Source organism: Nycticebus coucang, chromosome 9, assembly GCF_027406575.1.
Source record: "Nycticebus coucang isolate mNycCou1 chromosome 9, mNycCou1.pri, whole genome shotgun sequence".
Classification (NCBI taxonomy): domain Eukaryota; kingdom Metazoa; phylum Chordata; class Mammalia; order Primates; family Lorisidae; genus Nycticebus; species Nycticebus coucang.
Genome location: NC_069788.1, coordinates 47,113,020 through 47,133,951, shown reverse-complemented (window position 1 = coordinate 47,133,951; position 20,932 = coordinate 47,113,020).

The window sequence follows — 20,932 nt, the reverse complement described above, 5'->3', positions numbered from 1 at the left end:
AGCAAGACAATTCTAAGTTCATATCCAGGTTGAATCACTTGCAAACCCTGTGGTTTGGGGCAAGTTATTAACATTTTTCATGCGAAACTGCCTCTTCTGTAATTTAGGGGTAACAATGTATAGTAAACTATTTTATTCTCTTAAGACTACTTGGTAAGAATCTGCCTAACTGTGGTGAGGAGGATAGACAATAAGAGGACAAAAAGAGAAGCAAGGAAACCAGGAAGAGGTGAGAGGGGTTGGTTTTGGAGCTAAGTTGTCACAGTGATGAAAACTGATCTGATTTGGAATATAATTTGAAAGTATCAGCGATGGGATTTGGTGGTAGATTGGATGAAAAGGATGAGAGAAAGGAGAGAAAATTGACTCCAAGGTAGAAGGCCAAGCAAAGAGGTGAATGCCGGTACCCAGGGTTTAGGACTTGGGTTTTAAACCTATGAAGAGTGAGAAGCCTTTCATATATTTGTGGGACCATTATGTTATAATTATATAGGTTGTTTGCTGCACAAAGGGTTATAGGAACTGAATCCCCATCAGTGCCTTTGTTGTGGGGCCGCATCCACCTGGAGGAAGGAGCGCCTTTCTCTAATATGCAGCAAAGCAACCCGTAGGCTAATGGAGGTGTTGGTAGCCAGGGAGGGATTTTTGAGGAATTCATCTATGTGTGGTTCACAGGGTTGTTTGTAGATCTAAAATAAAATAAAATGAAAAATGTCTGCCAGCGTGACTAGCACATAATAGATGTTGAGTATGTTAATTCTCCTTCCTTCCTATTTTGCTTATTTGTGTACCTTTAAATTTCTAACACTGAGGTAGGTTCTTGCACTGGTTAAATGTGGTGTTATAAAGAGATTTGTTTCCCATGAAACAGGAGATGTAAATGACAATAGTTGACAATAGCAACAATTCTTTGTGCCCTTGGAATTTTATTGCAGAAGTCATATCTTAATGTGGTGAATTTTCAGGGATTTAGTCCTTGATTTCTTAACATTTATATTAAGAATGGCAGATTGAATGGTTAGTATTTGTGATATGTGGGATGGTGAGTTTCTCTTAAATAATCAGATTACTTTTTTCAGATTTATGGTGGTAGAATTATATAAAATTTGTATATTCAAGATATACAGTATAATGTTCTGATATACATATATATTGTGAAACAATCACCACAATCAAGTTAATTAACATATCCACCATCTGGTATAGTTACCTTTACTTTTCTTTTTGTGATGACAATTCTTAAGATCTAACATCTTAGTGAATTTCAATTATACAATACCTTATAGTCACTATGTTGTATGTTGGGTGTTCAGGAATTATTCATTTTATAAGTACAAATTTGTACCCTTTAGCCAACTTTTCCCCATTTCCTTTACCCCCTCTGATAATCACTCTTCCACTCTTTCTTCTCAACTTGACTTTTTAAGTTTCTGTGTATACATGAAATCATACAGTATTTGTCTTTCTGTTCTTGTCTAATTTCACTTAGCATAAGGTTTCATACATGTTGTCACAAATGGCAGGGTTTCCTGCTTTTCCTTACTAGTATTCCATTCTGTTTGTGTGTACATTAGTATGTATATACACACCACGTTTCCTTAATCCATCATCATCCATTACTTAGGTTGTTTCCTTATGTTGGCTATTGTAAATAATACAGCAATGAAGATAGGAATGCCAATATTTCTTTAAGATAATGAATTTTATTTTCTTTGAATATATATCCAAAAGTGGCATTGCTGAATCATGTGGTAGTTCTATTTTTAGTTTATTGGACAGACCACTATATTGTTTTCTGTAATGGCTACACCAATTTACATTTCCAACAATAGTGCACAAGGGTTCCCTTTTTTCCATATTGTTTCTAACACGTGTTATCTTTTGTTTTTTTTGGATATACCCTGGTATGAAGTGTTATCATATTGTGGTTTAGTTTTGCATTTCTCTGATGATTAGTGAAGTTGAGTGCCTTTTATTTTCTAGGTGGTCATTTGACTATTCATGAGTCTTTTAAAAAAAATGTCTATTAGGTCCTTAGCCCATTCTTAAATCAGGTAGTTTTCTTTATATTGAGTTGTATGAGTTCCTTGTATCTTTTGGATATTGCTATGGTTTGAAGGTCCCCTATAAAACTCTTCCAATCACTCACCTATGCTAATCACCTCTGTATTTTGGGTGGAGTGAGAAATAATTGGATCTATTGGACAGCATCCTGCATGGCTGGAGGTATTGGGCATTAATTCACTATGCTTTCAATTTTTTCCTGTGGGAGAAATTGTAGGCATAAGGGCTTCTCTTAGCATTGAGTAGTCCCACTTTAGGGGAGGGGTGATATAGGCAAAATGAAAGTTTTTTTTTTCTTCCTGTTAATACATCTATTCTAGGATTTTACGATCCGAATTTGTGCTGAAACTTCTCCACTGGACTCTAAATTGACACTTCTGTGTAGGATGACAGTAAAGAAAACTTTTATTCGACCATCCTGCTGATGTTACTCTCTCAGATTATTTTTGCTAACTGATTATACGGTGGATAAGAGAGGAATTTCATAGCATTGGGGAAAATGGTGCCTCACACTGTGAAGGTGAACATTTGTGAACACTTTGAATATTTTCCCCTTTTTTTCATCTTTATTGAGATAATTGACAACTAAAACATATATTATGGTATACTGTGTGAAAATTTGATACACATATATATCCTGAAATGATTACCACTATCAAGTGAATTAATATGTCCATCACCTCACATAGTTACCCTTCTCAAAATATTTTATACACTACTTTGATTTTTAAAAATATCTTAGATTTTATAGCATTTTATATTATGGCAGAAAGACATACTGATTATCCTTTAATTTTGCCATAGTCTCTAAATATACTTACCAAGGTCATCACATGAAGTATCTAGAGGATTGAAGAAAAAAACAAGATGCTTAATTTCTCATAAACAGATTTCAGTCTTAATTTCTTAACAATCCAATATCTAATTTATTTACCAGTTTCTGTTGAATATACATGGTGTAATCCTAAAAGAGAACATGAAAATATAATGAGATTCTACCTTGACAAGTATGTCTATGTTATTGTCTTCTTAGATGGATATCTGTTCACCTCTTCCTCTTTTAGATCTCTGAGAGGAAAAAATCTTTTAGGAACCAGATTAACTTCACCAAGAGCTTCTTAAAAAATAAGTTCATCTGGCTCAGTGCCTGTAGCTCAGGGGTTAGGGTGCCAGCCACATACACCAAGGCTGGCGGGTTCTAATCCAGTCTGGGCCTGCTAAACAACAATGACAACAACAACAATAAAAAAATAGCTGAGCTTTGTGGCAGGCGCCTGTAGTCTCAGCTAACTTGGGTGGCTGAGGCAAGAGAATCGCTTAAGCCCAAGAGTTTGAGGTTTCTGTGAACTGTGATGCCATGGCACTCTACTGAGGGTGACATAGTGAGACTCTGTCTCAAAAAAAAAAAAAAAGAAAGAAGTTCACTAGTTTCAACTCAATTATTAACAGTAAGAGATTTATTACTTTTCCCCCAGATACTTCCATTTTCTTTGGGTTCCAGCTCAGAAAAAAAACAAAAAAAAGTGCCATGACCCTTTGCTCCTCCTCCTTGTTCATGACAGATGAACTACAGAGGTAAGAAGAAGACTGGACCAAGAGTCCAAGTGTCGGGGAGGGACAGCAAGCAGAGTGACTAAGTTGCCTCCTCTTTTCTTTCCTTAATTATTTGGAATCTATATGCTTGTAGTATGTGTGTGTGCATTTTCATGTTTGTGTGTGTAAGTGTATGTAATTGTTTATGCATCTACAACCTCATAATCTTATAGTTCTGGTTTGGTTTGTGAATCTATGTTAGATAATTTTAGTGACCTCTAACAGTTTTAGTGGGCCTTCTTGAGTTTTGGAGACAGGCCTGCTCAAAGAGAAAATATCCACAGGCAGCTCTGGCGAGTGAATGCTGAGAGAGAACATTGAATATTGGGGTGTGAGGGTTAAGGTCAGCCATGTATACTGAAATTAGTAATATGTGTGTGTCCCTGCAGAAAAGTAGATAGTGCATTTGTTTCTCATCATAACCATCAAATTTCAAAATTTGGGTTTGATATTCAACTCCTTCCTTAGCTAGGTGAACTTGAGTCTCAATCTTTTGAGCATAAATTTCATCTTCTAAAATGAAGATGTTTCATTTTCCTCATGTTTTATACTGTATAGCTTTCAAATAATCTTTGTCATACACTATTCTATTTAATCTTCATGAAAAACTGTGAATTATATATTTCATCTCCATTTTAAATATCCAGGAAATTGTTTTAGGTTCCTTAACCTTTCTAAGATCTTGGGGTAAACAGGAACTTGAATTCTTTTAATGGTCTTAGGAAATGGAATTTATTTACCTTTGTATATATGTATATATGAGGTTGGACAATTAAGTTCACAAACTCATCCTAGAAAAAGTGCTACTACGTATCTCTATGATCACTATGGCCACCTTTATAGTACTCCCCTTGGCCATCTGGTGACCATGATGATACTCAGCAATGAAGTATGTAGTACTTTTTCTAGAATCAGTTCATGAACTTAATTGTCAAACCTTGTATATATTTTATTTATTTATTGAGAGTGAGAGAAAAGGATAGCCAATTGGATATTATAGCAACAAAATATATGCTGACATAATATGATCTTGCTCTCTAAAAAATACATTCCTCCATTGAATCGCTAGTAGTTCCTAATGTATGTACCTCTACCATCCTCAAAGTCCAGAAGTCCAGCACCTAGAGAAAAAGGAAGAGAGCACTCACAATTTTGCTCTTGATTATTAGTGGGATTTTATTTAAGGCTCTGAGAGCTAGTGTAAACATGAACTCCTGATAGTGGAATAATGATATGAATTAATTTACTCTTCGGGAATTAGGGATTATTCATAAGTAGCAGGAGCAGATGATGATATGTGATTATGCCAGGTGCTAGCTTTGTAATATTAAACTAAAAATTAAACTAAAGCTAAATGACAATCAGAAGGAGCTTCAAAGTTGCTTTTATCTGTTGATACTTCAGCACCTCGCTTGTTTTTTCCCTCTTACCAATCCTGGGCTGTCTTTCTTATCAACTTTGGCATCTCTCCAGATCTTTCATGGAAAGTCTGCTTCACCTCTTTATATTTAATGTTGGTATTCCTCTTTTCAGTTATAGTCACTTTAGCTGTGGTCACTCTCATTATTCCAGGCTACAATCTATTTTTCTATCCAGCCACCTTACTGAGTCCCTTTTTCATTAGCAGATTTAGAACTTTCTGCCGAACCATCCAGAAACAGTCTGCTATTTCAATGGCTTGGATCTTTGTTGCTGCTCTCAGACCACAGAAAGCATCTGAAAGGATCCTCAGAATTACTCAGACCTACCTACTACTAATTTATTCTGTCCAATTCCAGTTTTGCATTCAGGACTGCCCAGAAATCTCTGGTAGATTTCTTCTAGTAACTTAGAAGCTCAGTCCATGCAATGATGCACACCATGCAAAGTGCTGGAAACACAGTAGTAAAGAAGACAGATTCATTGCTGACCTACAAAAATGTCATAAATGCTGTATTTTTTTTTACTCCTGGGTTTGAATACTTACTTTGTTCTGAACTGTATCTGGAGACACATGTTTCTGTGGAAGAATTAGGAAAAATGTTTCTATTAGCTGCTATGAGAGCTATTCCTCCCCTCAGCCAACTTTCCTCACTCTAAGCTGTGCTTCTTTGCTTCCAAGGTGGTTCTGATAACATGCATTACCAGTTCTCACCTCTTGAAGCATCATTAGCCAGCCTTGTAATCTATCTTTTCACACTGCCTATTCTCTGAGAGCTCACAGATGGAACATAGGAAGGAATATAGCTGATTAGAAGGTAGTAGGACAGAAACAGAAAAATCCTGTAAAGAAGAAACTTATGTCATAGAAATAGGTCTTTGCTTTGATGGTTTCCATCTCTGTTTTATTGACAAGAACTACTTTGTATCTATCTCTTCTTATTATCTAGTTTTCCTTACTAAGTCACTAGAAGTCCCTAGTCCTTCCATATAATACCAGATATTGATGTGTATTAGCATACTCTCCTCTACCTTCCATTTTTTTACTCAGATAATTTCTCTTGGAGCTCAATAATGTTTTTAAAAGTATCCTTATAACTTTTGTTAAACTCTTGTGATTTTCTTGTTGTTGTTGACATCATTGATAAAGTAGGCTCTGGGAGTACAGGGAGAATGGCTAATTGGCCAGAGATTCTTTAACTGATAAGTAGAGATGAGCTCTGACTGAATCTTGGAATCCCTCCCTTTGTGACTTTCCCACGAAATCTTCATTTTAACTCGTTAACGCTCACCATTTTTCTTGCGTCGTGTCCATCTTGTTAACAAAATAGCTAGAATGGCAAGTCCCAGTAGAGTCAGGATGACAGCCAAAGTTATTTCTGAAATAAAAATTCAAACAAAAAAGGCTTTTATGATGGATTTTAAAAACAGATTTGTTACAGGGGGACCTGCTCTCTAGGTGTGATCTTACCACTTCAAGTGGGTGTAAATTTGAATAAATTTTGTATGGTAAAAGATCAATAAAATGATTCATGAGTTCAGAAAAAAAGATAAAAATTCACTTGTAGGCATGCTTTTTAAGACCAGGTCATTATCAGAGACAACTTTTGGTTACCTCTTACTGTTCACCTTACCTTACTGTTCTACATGCCCTTTCTTGCTACTTCCTTTATTCCCTTCTCTTCCTCAGCTTTCTCTCTCCACATTTCTGCCCTTGCCCTTTCTATTATATTGGTTCTTTTGGTCATATACTAAGAACCTCAGATGCTGGGTACACTTTGTTCAGAGTGGGCAATCTGACAGATGGCCTCCCTAACTGCATGTCTTGCTCGCTAAGCAGGAGAAGGTCCGCAAAGCAATCTACTCCACTGGGTATGAGAAAAAAATTAGAACTTTTATTTTTGTATAATTTTATCTTATACCTTTAACGGTTTAAGATTTTATGTTTTAAAGTATGGATTTAGTATAGTTGCACATTGGTAACATTTGTAAATATTCACATATAGAAAATACATATTAAAAATATTTTTATGTGGATAAGCAATCAAAAACTTTGGAGGCCTCTAACTAAAGGATGCTGACTAAAGGTGGTCATGTGAAAGCCATAGCAGAGGACAGAAATTATTATCACCAAGAAGGACCTTTCGGTCATCACTTACAAGCTCCTCACAATAAGATGAAAATTTGTGAAGTTTTTTACTGTGGTTGATAGGATAAAGAAAGCATGATGGGACTGCCTAATGTGTGTTATGTGTCATTGATTTGAATTCAGTTGATGTAAGATAGAGTCTTGCAGTCATAGGAGAGAAAATATTAGATAATCTCCTATTATTATGAAGAATGATGGCTGTGAATGATATGAAAATGAGAAGAGGAGAGAGAGAGAGAAGAGAAGAGAAGAATGAAGGAATAAGTCAACCATAAATCTGCCTGTGACAGTGAAAATGCTGAAGAACATCAAACTCTGCAAGGTTAATTATCACACCAAGATTAAGGGCTACTTCAAAAAAGCAATAAGCGAATATACCTCAAGATGGAATAACACACACCTCCAATCAAGGCAGATTAAGTACATGTCCACTGAGTTTTTTTAGGTATTTGGTCATGTGAGAAAATTCTGCAAAATCAATCATTGGAGATTTGCTCCTAATGCACTGCTAAAATGAAGAATAAATAGTCTGGCCTCTATCATGTGAGTCAGAACTTTTTGACTAATGTGAAATAACCCTTGGAGGTGGGAGGGACCACTAGGTGGTGTACTCATATTAAGCTTCTGGACAGTAGTTCTCCATTTGAATGGTGTCTGAAACACTCTGGCTGTGAGGCAGTTAGAAGATGGTTCCCATTTATGAGGAAAATAAGAGGACTCGCCATTTCTCAGAGTTGAGGCAAATCACAGACTGAACAGCACTATAGGGAGGGAGATAATGAGCTAAGAAAATTTCCTAGTGCTATGGACAGTGGCTATTTTCTTTGATCAGTTCAAACTCTAGAAATCAAAGGAGAAACCAGCACTATTACTCTAGAGCTGAATTAACTGTGGGCTGTTTCTCCCAGGCTCCCAGAGGAGCAATGAGAACAAAAGAAGATATTGAATTTGAACAGGCAGAAAAGCAAAGTAAATCAGCTGTGTTAAAGTCCTGAAGAGAAGGCTCCAGAGAAAGAGAGAGAGGAGAGAGGAGGAAGGAAGGAATAAGTCAAGGAAGCCTTATAGAAGGAGTTAATTCATACCCAAGACCGCCATTTTCCAGGTATTGTCTTCAGTGGGGTTCGTGTCATCTGGGTTTCTTTGTCAGAGGGAGATCAAGATAAAATTAATAACTCAAGCTCACTGCTTATGAGCAGTATGAACTTGAGTGTCATGGAGGCCCTTGCAGACAAAGATACAGAGGGCTGCTGAGAGACTGTGTGGCTCAGGTTGATCAGCTCTGAGCAAACTATGGGAGGATGGCCTGTGAAAGTTCTGAAATCTATGTCATAACAAAGACTTAGAACTTCTGAGAAGCAAGAGGAAAGAAAGAAAAGGACCAAGAGGCTTGGAAGATTTAAGAATACTTTGGAGGACCTTAACTTACATTAGGATTTTAGAAGGGAACTTATTCCATCTGGGCTTTAGAATAATTTCAAATTTTCCAGAGATTTTGAAGCCAGGAATCATGTCTCATCCATCTTTGTAACTCTTGAGCCACAGAGCCTTCCATAGAATAGACACTTTGTAAATGTTTTATGATCGAAATGTAAAAGCTACCTACATTTAAAAAAAGGGACCTTGAAGTGACTAAAGTTGAACCAAAGAAGTTGTTGAAGTTAGATAGCAAGGAGAAGTCCAGAGGTCTGTTGTGCTAGGAAAAGTGACCCATTCCATATGATTTCATAAACCACTGTGGAGAACAAGGAGAATAACAAACACCTTTTCTTGAGTGTCTGTTCCCTACAAGTCTCTATAGTAGGACATTGGAAGCACAAACTCATTTAATCTTCAATAAAGATGGATTTCATAAAGAAATCAATTAAGAAGCAGAGAGACACCAGAAGTTCTGGTTCCAAAGCCCACATCACATTCACAAAGCCCCATTTTATTCTAGTCCTGGAGGCCTACTGTCAATAGAGGTGTTTTCTAGGGTGAGCAGTCAGCCACTGGAAGAGGAATGATGCCCTCTAGTTTTAGGATGCTTCATCTGCAGGTCTGAAGCAGGTCTGGACTACTTTGTCTGTTTATTTATTTATTTTTTATTTTTTTTAGTATTGGGTATTCATTGAGGGTACACGGAACCAGGTTACATTGATCGCTTTTGTTAGATAAGGACCCTCTTACAATTGTGTCCCACTCTGAAAAGGTGTACCACACCCCTGGTCCCCTCACCCCCTCCTTCCTTCCCTTTCTCAGCTCTCCCCATCCCCCAACCCCACCATGTACTAGGACCTTAATTGTCCTCATATCAGAATTGAGCACATAGGATTCTTGTTTCTCCATTCTTGTGATACTTTACTAAGAAGAATGTGTTCCACATCCATCCAGGTTAATACAAAAGATGTAAAGTCTCCATGTTTTTTAGTGGCTGAATAGTATTCCATGGTATACATATACCACAGCTTGTTAATCCATTCCTTGATGGTAAAATTCCTGTTTGGCCAATTTTTATGGTCTAGGTTGATAAAGGAAGAGTCATTTGAAAATTTTAAATGTATATATTTAAGTTACTAGGATTTCAATAATCATATTTTAATTTTGTTAAGACTTGTCTATTGATATAGATTCATTCTGAAGTTATATTATCACAGTTATATTATTACAGTCTAATAGTCAATCACAATGATTAACTGTGTAATTTTGACTATGTCAATAGCATACTATAATAGAATTATTCAAATTTGGTTGCATAATAACATCTTACAAAATAGATTAAGATTTTAGCCTGGTTTCTATAAGTAAATGTAAACTGGGTGAAAAATTCTAATGAAAGAAACATGAAATTTTATTGTATTACCATCATAACCAAAATCTAAGCTAAACTAACAAAATGAAATACTTTTTGTGATAGTTAATCGTATGTTACTTGGCTAGGCTATGGTGCTTATCCTTTGGCCAAACATGAGTCTAGGTGTTGCTGTGAAAGCATTTTTTTTAGATGTGATAAAGGTTTACAATCAGACTTTAAGTCTGATTTTAGTGAGCCAGATTACCCTTCATAATGTGGATGGGCCTCATCCAGTTGTGGAGGTCCTCACCTAATCTTTGCCTTAAAAGCAAAGACTGAAATTTCTACCTTAAGGCTATACCATAGAAACCCTGGTTGAGTTTCCAGTTTACCTGGCCTGCTTGTGGATTTCAGACTCAAGACTGTAAATAATATTAACTATTACCTGAATTTACAGCCTTTTGACCAACCCCACAGATTTCAGACTTATCAGGTCCCATAAATGTATGAGTCAATTCTTATAATAAGTCTTTCTATGTACATGTTATTAATTCTATTTCTCTAGTGAGTCCTAATATATCCTTTTGCTAAATATCTAATTATTGGCGATACAATATAATGTGTATATTAGGAAAACTACCTGTGAACACTTTGTACCTTCCAGAGGGACATTTGATCTATTTTTGAAAACTGACCATACACGATAGGAATTTGAGACTACTGACAAGGAGAAAGAAATAATGTGTAAAGAGTTCACATATGTAATTTCTAGTCCCTATAGAGGTTAAAGTTTAAGAAAGGTAGAGTAATGAATGGCAAGCATCCCCTAACCCATACACTTCGTTTTCCTAGGACTGATAATAAAGCCTATAGATTAAAGTCATACTTGTAATTCAGGCATTTGTATGAGATGAGAATTTTTGATGGTAATATAGCTAATCAGTATCTAAAGTGCAGATATCATATATTGTTGATTGATGGGAATGTCCATATAATTTGATTATCCTTGTTAGATAGCATTGTTAGCAACTTTTTTTTTCTTTTTTTTCTTGTTAAATCATAGCTGTGTACAGTAGTGCAATCAAGGGGTACAATGTGCTGGTTTCATATACAATCTGAAATATTCTCATCAAACTTTTCAACGTAGCCTTCATGGCATTTTCTTAGTTATTGTATGTAGACATTTGTATTCTGCATTTAGTAAGTTTCGCCTGTACCCATTCCAAGATGCACCGTAGGTGTGGCCCCACCCATTACCCTCCCTCCCCCCCCAACCTTCTCCCTCCCTTCCCCTTCCTTGGTCCTTTCCCCATAGTCTTGTGCTATAGTTGGGTTATAGCCTTCGTGTGAAAGCTATAATTTAGCTTCATAGTAGGGCTGAGTACATTGGATACTTTTTCTTCCATCCTGAGATACTTTGCTAAGAAGAATATGTTCCAGCTCCATCCATGTAAACATGAAAGAGGTAAAGTCTCCATCTTTCTTTAAGGCTGCATAATATTCCATGGTATACATATACCACAATTTGCTAGTCCATTCGTGGGTCTATGGGCACTTGGGCTTCTTCCATGACTTAGCAATTATGAATTGGGCTGCAATAAACATTCTGGTACAGATGTCTTTGTTATATTGTGATTTTTGGTCTTCTGGGTATAAATCTAGTAGAGGAATTATAGGATCGAATGGCAGGTCTATTTTTAGGTCTCTAAGTATTCTCCAAACATCCTTCCAGAAGGAAAGTATTAGTGGGCATTCCCACCAGCAGTGTAGAAGTATGCCCTTTTCTCCACATCCACGCCAACATCTCTGGTTTTGGGATTTTGTTATGTGGACTACTCTTACTGGGTTTAGGTGATATCTCAAAGTAGTTTTGATTTGCATTTCTCTGATGATTAAGGATGATGAGCTTTTATTCATGTGTTTGTAGATCGTGCATCTGTCTTCTTTAGAGAAGTTTCTCTTCAAGTCCCTTGCCCACCCTGAGAAAGGATCACGTGTTCTTTTCTTGCTAATATGTTTGAGTTCTCTGTGGATTCTGTTTATTAGACCTTTATCAGAGGTATAACCTGCAAATATTTTCTCCCATTCTGAGGGCTGTCTGCTTGCTTTATTTACTATGTTCTTGGCTGTGCAGAAGCTTTTTAGTTTGATCAGGTCCCAGTAGTGTATTTTTGATACTGCTTCAATTGCCTGGGGAGTCCTCCTCATAAAATATTCACCAAGGCCGATTCCTTCGAGAGTTTTCCCTGCACTTTCTACAAGTATTTTTATAGTTTCATGTCTTAAGTTTAAATCTTTTATACAGTGAGAGTTTATCTTAGTTAATGGTGAAAGGTGTAGGTCCAGTTTCAGTCTTTTACAGATCACCAACCAGTTCACCCAGCACCATTTGTTAAGTAGGGAATCTTTTCCCCACTGACGGTTTTTAATTGGCTTGTCAAAGATCAAATAATGGTAAGTAGCTGGATTCATCTCTTGGTTCTCTATTCTGTTCCGACATCTACTTCTCTGTTTTGTGCCAGTACCATGCTGTTTTAATCACTATCAATTTATAGTACAGTCTGAGGTCTGGTAGCGTGATTCCTCCTGCTCTGTTTTTATTGCTGAGTAATGTTTTGGCTACTCGAGGTTGCTTGTACTTACGGTTGCCGGCGGGATTAGGTCAATCGAACACATGCAACCACTTGCCAGTTTTCCACTCGCATTGTTAGCAACTTCTGGGGCAAAAAGAAGAGTTTGACTTAATGTTTAAATCAGTGGTTCTCAACCTGTGGGTTGCGACCCCTTTTAACTGTATTAAAGGGTTGAGGCATTAGGAAGGTTGAGAACCACTGGTTTAAATGAAGAAAGCTTCTTTACCCCATTTTGGTGGACTAGGAAAGTTTACATGTATTTGTGGTCATGAAATTTTTAATGAAATAGCTTTGAATTTGTTCAAATTGTTAAGGTGGTTACTCTTAAGATTAGAGAATTCTGCATTATAACATATGGATGAGATGAAAAGTTGCCTCAGAACGTTTATAGTATTTCAAAATATAGGTTATTAATAGAATATTTGAGGTATAGCAAAGTTAAAAGATACAGAGATGATTGCCATTGAGAAGACAGTTTGTGGACTTTAGCAGGATGATGCAGTAGGAGTAGGATGAAAGAAGAGCCTTCATCCGTCCCATGAAGAACAACAATTGAATAGCAATCTGTGGATAAAAATAGGTCTAGGATAGCTCAGGAGTCCACTTAAAAGGCTGTAGTAACATAGTGGAGCACAAATCCCTAGGATAACCATATTAACAAAATAGGAAGAATGGCTTTATTTTTGCCCGCGTCATGCCATCCTCCAAGCTGACATTGCTCAGCACTGAGAACTCCTCAGCTGTGGGGTCTCTTCACAGGGTGAGGGAGAATGGAGTGAACAACAAGCTTCCTCAGCCTTTAGGAGAACTTTTGGAATGACTCACTTTAGTTTTATCCATCCAGATCACTAAGGAGATTGGCGTGGCTGAGGTAGTGTCTAAAGTTGGCTAGGAACAAATAAGAAGGTTGGTGCTATTGATATCAGCTATGCAGAAGGAGCCACCAGGGTCTCCAGTGGCCTGATCTTCATAGGACTCCAGCAGCTTTCCCTCAAAACTCTCATGGCTGCCATACTCCCACTCACAGCTTTGACCGCCAATGAGCCTGTGGTGTTCGTGATCGTGGTCCCTAGCAGCCTGTTCTGCAGAACATCCCAGCAGCTTTTACCCAACACTCTTCTCTCTCCCCTCTCCTTGGACTTGCCCCAGCCCCTGCTGTTGTGGCGTCCCAGCTCAGGAACTCAGTGCTGCCACCGTGCACGTGCTCACAAATGGCCTAGGCCCTTGCTGCAGTCCTCAGCTTTTACCACTGTGCCCATGGCTGACACTACTCTATGTACATGCACGCAGCTGTCCCAACCTATCACTGACATCTACCACCACTCCTGTGCCCGCATCTGGCTCTTGTATCTGGGCATATAAATACTGCCATCCCCAGCACCTGCAGCTGCTCCTGACTCCTCTTGCCAGCCTTATTATCATACTCTCTCCCACAGCTGGCTCATACATGTGCACACTGCCAGCCCTGCCTCTGAAAGCTGTGTGGATGCACTCTGTCAGCTCCCGCCATTATTCTTATGCCCTGGCCCTTGTCAAAATGTACATGCCTGCAGCCAAATTCTGCGGCTACACACATACTTGCACCCAGCCCCTGTCGTTGACTGAATATATACATAACACTATCCTTAGCTCTACAGCTTCCTGAATAGATTTTCTGCCATTAAATCAGAGGTGCCACTGATAACTGCCCCACACTTGGCACCCTATGCTTCTACACCCAGTGCCATAGCATTCTCCAGCAGTCACCAAATCCCTGCAAGATTTTTTTCCTTACCAATACCAGTTCATAATGTTTGGGAAAGGTGACTTACAGTGATCCTGAAGAATCAGAGAAACATGACAACACCAAAGAAACATAATAAACTTTAGGTAACTTGACCCCAAGAAATGGAGACTTGTCTAAAATATAAATCTACAAGTTGTCGGACAAAGAATTCAAAATAATTTGTTTTAAGGAAGGAAACTAAATGACCTACAAAGGAAGGCAGATCAATGATGTTAGAAAACCAATTAAAAAAAAAGAGAAGTTCAGTAAAGAGAAACAATGTAAAAGAAACAAATAGAATTATTGATACTAAAGAATACAATGAATGGAATGAAAAATGTAATAGAGTAGAGAGTCAACAGCAGACTTGATTGAGCAGAAAATAAAATAATAAGATCTAGACAGGAGTGTCTAGATCTACCTCTACTTCTAGAAAAAATTCAGTGAGATAAAAAACTAATCCTATGGCTGAGATTTTGGAGAAAATTGGCTCAAACCATAGAAAAGGAATACCAGTTTTCAGAAAACTAAGGAGAAGGAGCTGATCTACTCTAGAAGTGTTAGAATTCCCTCAATAACATGTCTAGTGTGCAATATTTTTGACACCAAATGGATTGCCTCTAGGGGTTAAAGGACATTTTTATTTTCAGCAATTGTAGTCAGAAGAAACCCTCCGTTCTATGAGTTCCAAGTCTGACTTCTTGAGATTCCCACAAAATTGCACTAATTCTACTTGATGATCAGTATGGATGACTACACTTCCAACCAATTATTTAGTCTTTTAGAAGTTTGAAAACTTCTTCCCCATTCCTTCAAAGATTTTTCCTTTGGAGACTGTATTAGTTTTCTAGGGTTGCCATAAAAAATTATCACCAACATGGTAACTTAAAACAACAGATATTTATTCTCTCACATTTCCGGAGGCCAAAAGTCTGAAATCAAGGTTTTAGCAGGGTTACACTTCCTCCAAAAACTCCAGAGGGAGAATCCTTCTTTGCTTCTTTCAGCTTCTGGTGGCTCAAGGGGCTCCTTGGCAGGGACTGCATAATTCCATTCTCTGCTTCCACCTTCATGTAGCACCCTCCTCTGTGTGTCTCTTATAGGGATACTTGCCATTGAATTTTGGGCCTCCCCAGATAAGCTCATCTATGGATCCTTAATTTAATTACATCTGCAAAAACCCTTTTCCCAAATAAGGTTATACTCACAGGTTCTGGGGATTAGGACAGGGACATGTCTTTTTTTGGGGGGGCACCATTTAAGCAACCACAAAAGCTAAACATCTTCAATTATTATAACAATTTATTCTGTAGAAGGGGTTTCAGACACCTCAACTAAAGTTATCATATTCTAATATGATAAACTTCGTCACATTTTTCATCAAATTCTGGTTGTGAGGACTCAGCACATGATAAACAGGTTGAAGTAATCAGTGAATAACATAATGAGAATATTAAGGTTTTTTTACATTGAAAATCAAAATGTGCGGGACTTTACCTAACAATTGCAATCAGTGTAACCTGGCTTATTGTACCCGCAATGAATCCCCAACAATAAAGAACAACAACAAAAAGAAAATCAAAATGTGAAAGCTGGTGTGGTATATGTATACCATGGAATACTATTCAGCTATTAAAAAAAAATGGAGACTTTACATCCTTCATATTACCCTGGATGGAAGTGGAAGACATTATTCTTAGTAAAGCATCACAAGAATGGAGAAGCATGAATCCTATGTACTCAATTTTGATATGAGGACAATTAATGACAATTAAGGTTATGGGGGGGAGGAAAAGCAGAAAGAGAGACGGAGGGAGGGGGGTGGGGCCTTGGTGTGTGTCACACTTTATGGGGGCAAGACATGATTGCAAGAGGGACTTTACCTAACAAATGCAATCAGTGTAACCTGGTTTATTGTACCTCAATGAATCCCCAACAATAAAGAAAAAAAAAAAGAAAAAAAATGTGAAAGCTGGGTATGGTGGCTCATGCTTGTAATCCTAGCACTCTGGAAGGCTAAGGCAGGTGGATTGCTTAAGCTCAAGAGTTCGAGACCTGCCTGAGTGAGAGCAAGATCCTGTGTCTACTAAAAATGGAAAAACTAGTTGGGTGTTATGGCGGGTGACTCTAGTCTCAGCTACTTGGGAGGCTAAAGCAGGAGGATCACTAGAGCTCAAGACTTTGAGGTTCCTGTGAGCTATGATGACTCCATAGCACTTAAAGTGAGAATCTGAGTGAGATTCTGTCTCAAAAAAAAGAAAATCAAAATGGTCCAAGTCTTTCTTACCACCCAGCAAGCATGACAAATAACTTTCATAGTAAAGGAAAGTTCCCTATAGCATTTGGAGTTGGCCTCTTAGTAACCTTTACCTGGTTGTCCATCAGAGAGGCTGTGAGGGGGAACAATAATCACAGAGACAGAGTAGCAGCCAGCAGGATTGTGCCTACAATCATTCTGAGGACCCGTGTGAGGTAGGTGTGTGAGTGTGGTCCACCCTCACCTGGAAGCACTTCCTGGGGAAGTGAAGGATGCCCTGGGAAATTCCATGTTTTCTCCCATTTTATGCTCCACCCTCTGGGTAAGATGTGAGGTCAGGGAGTTAAGAAAGAGTGAAAAATTAGAAAAGGTTTGGTTATCCCATCTCATATGCAAAAATTTTCTATAATATTGGTAAAATGAAGACACTTGTTCCCTTTCTCTACCTCTGCTCCTTATGCTTGATGCTTAGAAATGGTGAAAGGAGGAGAAAATTATCTAAAGAGAATTCTTTTACACATTCATTTAGTATCTATTCTACACAGGGCACTATGTTAGGCATAGGAGGATGGCTGCTCCCTTCTGAGAATGCGTAAGTGGTAAAATGGAGTAAATATGAATGCAAGAGTGGTGGGAGAGGGTCAGTATAAAAATATAAAATGTAATAATAGTCAAACAGGTATGTTCATGTTTTTGAGAATAAACTCTTCTTCAGCTGTCGTGTCTCCTCTCTCTCTCTCATCATTTATCTGTCTATCTTTCCTATCTATCACTTACCCACATACTAGTTTTATATTCCAGCCATAATAAACTGCCACAAACTTAGTGGCTTAAACAACACAAATGCATTATCTTATAGTTCTGTAACACAAATCTGATACAGATCTCACTAGCAAAATTCCAGGGGTTGGCAGGATACTACATTTATTTCTGGAGGCTCTAAAGGACTCTGTTTCTTTGTTCTTTCTGGCTTCTCTATGCATGGGTGTCCCTTGACCTCTTCCTCCATTTTCAAAGACAGCAATAGAGGTCAAGTCCTTCTCATATCGCATCACTCTATTCTGCTTCCTTCTTCCCCTTCTAAGGACTGCTGTGGTTCTACTGGGCCCACCAGGATAATCCAAGATAATGTACACATACCTTAACTCCATCTGCTACCTTAATTTCCTTTTGCCATGCAAAATAACATATTCTCAGTTTCCAAGGATTAGAATATGGATGTCTTTGAGGAGCAATCATTCTGCCTACTATGTTTCACAATCTCTATTATTTATCTATCATCCATATTTGTAAAATATGTTCCTAAACTAATTTTGTTTACTGACAGATGAGCCAACTTCACTGATATATACACTCTGGATTCACAAGAGTCTATGAGTTTTAGTATTTTTCTCAATTGTGAGATTACTCAAGTTAATAATAATAGAAAAGCTTTTAATCTCTCTCTAAAAATTAACTTTATCGGAATGTTCACTTCCTGAATATCTCACCTCCACCAGTCCTACAATTTTTTTCCTATAAGGAGCAAGTAAGATTTCTCTATCATTCTGTCACTATGTTACTCACCTTCAAAATATTGTCAAATACACAAAGCCAACCTTACGGATTATGAGAAAGATATTGCACAATTAAGTCAACCAGACTTATTGAGACAAGATGTATGGATCATAAAATTAGTAGCCTTTGGAATTTAGTTAACATGGAATAAATGAAATATTTTTATTATTGAGAGTGTAATTATGTGCAGGATTTCTTTTTCTCCTCAGTTTTTTAAATTCTTAAAGGAATACTCTAGATTATTTTAAAACAGGATGGAAATATAAAGGAAGTGTGAGAAATGCATATCCTGTGGATATTTTGAGTTATCTGCATCATCTGGCAATGATAACAATCAGGGCTCGGGAGGCTTTAAGGGGAAAGCAAATGAGGAGCAAGGGAAATAATTATTTCCAATTTGGCCATATGTCCGTGTGGTTTTCTGAGAACAAAATCCTGAATGCTAGAAGGACCAAATAAAATCTACAAAAATTTCCTAACTTCTCCCCCCACCCCCCCACATTACTTCATAGTCCATCATGCTTCTTCTAGACTTAAAGCTCCTTGATATCCTGAGTGGCAAAGTTGGGGGATTTTAAATTGCTCTGTGATCTGAATCCTGAATACATGTACCAGAATAAGCAATGAGGTGGTATTTGTACCAACCAAAGACTCCAGTGTCATCCAGGAAACACCCACTAGGCTAACACACTTGTACTGTGAACTCTGTCGTGATGTGAACTAGTGGCCCCACTGATTGCTGTCGACTCGTGTGATGGTATTTCTGATTCCAGTCCCAGGAAATATTGTGTACATTTTAGTGTTTACTATGAAATGTAAATAGTTATTTTGTCATTTGTATATCCTTCATGTCTCTATATCATCAAAGTATTATATAAATTGTATTATATTATATAAATTATATTATATAAATATGAATTGGGGTTTTTGTATGGCAATATAGAGAGGGAGAAAATACCATTTTTTTTTTAAATATCATTCTTGAGGGGAAATTATTTCTTCTTCTGAAAAACCTGTCCACTCAAGGAAGTAACCCCTGAAGGATGAGTTGTTTTGATGGATGTTGCATGGAAAATTCTCTTTGGGCTATTTAGGCCTCACTTTTATATCTATACTTTATAAAGAGACTTCTTATTATTAGACCCTGGCTGTCTCTTAAGTTGTATGAGACACCTAGGAGATGAACCATAAAATAGAAAGATGACGCTTGAATCATATGTTGGGTTCAAATATTGCTTTTTAAAAGAAAGCCTGGGGTGTATTTCACCAAAGTTTGGGACTTCGTGGCTATGTAATCTGGGTTCTTAATGCCTAGTCCTGATGTCTCAGTAACAGGCAAGATTACACTGAGTTGGCCCCATAAATACCATTGAGTGAAACCTGGGTACACAGAAAAACATATGGTTCACATCACTCCTTCTGCACCATTGAGATCCACTTTCAGAATGATGGCTTTAGTGAGCAAAAGTATAGCAAAATTCCTGGAATAAAAATAAAGTTCATTAGTTTGCCAGGGATGCTGTAACAAAGTACTACAAAGTCTCACAGTTCTGGAGGCTAGAAGTCAGAGATAATGGTGGCAGCAGGGCCATGTTCACTCTCCATGGAGGAGCTAGGGAAGGATCTGTTCCATTCCCTTTCCTAGATTCTGGTGGTTTGCAAGCAATATTGGGCTTTTCTTGGCTTGTGGCAACCAAACTCCAGCCTTCACATGGCATTCTTCCTGTGTGCATTTGTGTGTCCAAATTTCACCCCGTTATAAGAAGACTAGTCAGATTATGGGCCCACCCTATTCTAGTATGATTTCATCTTAACTAGAACTATATATATATAATATATAATTATATATGCAATGATTCTATTTTATAATAGGGTCACATAATAAGATACTGGAGGTTAGAATGTCAGAGTGTAAATTTCTTAGGGAGGGTGGGATGGGGATAAAATTCAACCTGTAACACAGAGGATACTGAGAAGGAAATGGGAAGCAGAAGAATAGAAAGAGAGTATTAGGTAACCCTCTTGAAAGTTTGATTACAAAAGGAAAAAAGATTATAAGAGGGGATACAGAGTTGATGGAAAAGGGTATTCTTTTGATTTGAATCAAATGATGGGCAAGATTTAAAAAATTTTAGGGTTCATGGAAGGAGCTAGTATAAACCTTGAAGGGAAAAACTTATCAACCTCAGAAAAGGGTAAAGAATAAATGAGGAGAATTGATGGTCTGGTGTTTCCTGGATAGGAAGAGAATCTTAATACATCAGGGAGGTAGACGTAGTGGGGAGGTGCGGATTTGTGTAGTTTTGTTAACCTTTGTTATTATAAAGTTGAGACAGTTCCCTTCTGATGGATTCTAATTATTATTATGATTTACTTTACAAAGTGGGAACATACTAATATATTGGGAATAAGGACAGAGTAAAGTTGGAAGTTTAAAGAAAGTGAATTTTTTTTTACAAAATCGCAGTTTTTGGCTGGGGCCAGGGTTGAACCCACCACCTCCGGTATATGGGGTTGGATGCCCTATCCTTGAGCCACAGGGGCCACCCCTACAAAATTGATAGTGCAGAGTTAAGGAGATGCATGGAGGAATTACCAGATGGTGTTGGCATCCAGGTTGGGATGGATGACCACACATGTATGACGGTAGCAGTATGCTAATGTGTGTGGATTTCTAAAACATGTTAATCTGCCAGCATGAGAAACAGATGTTAAAATTAATCCA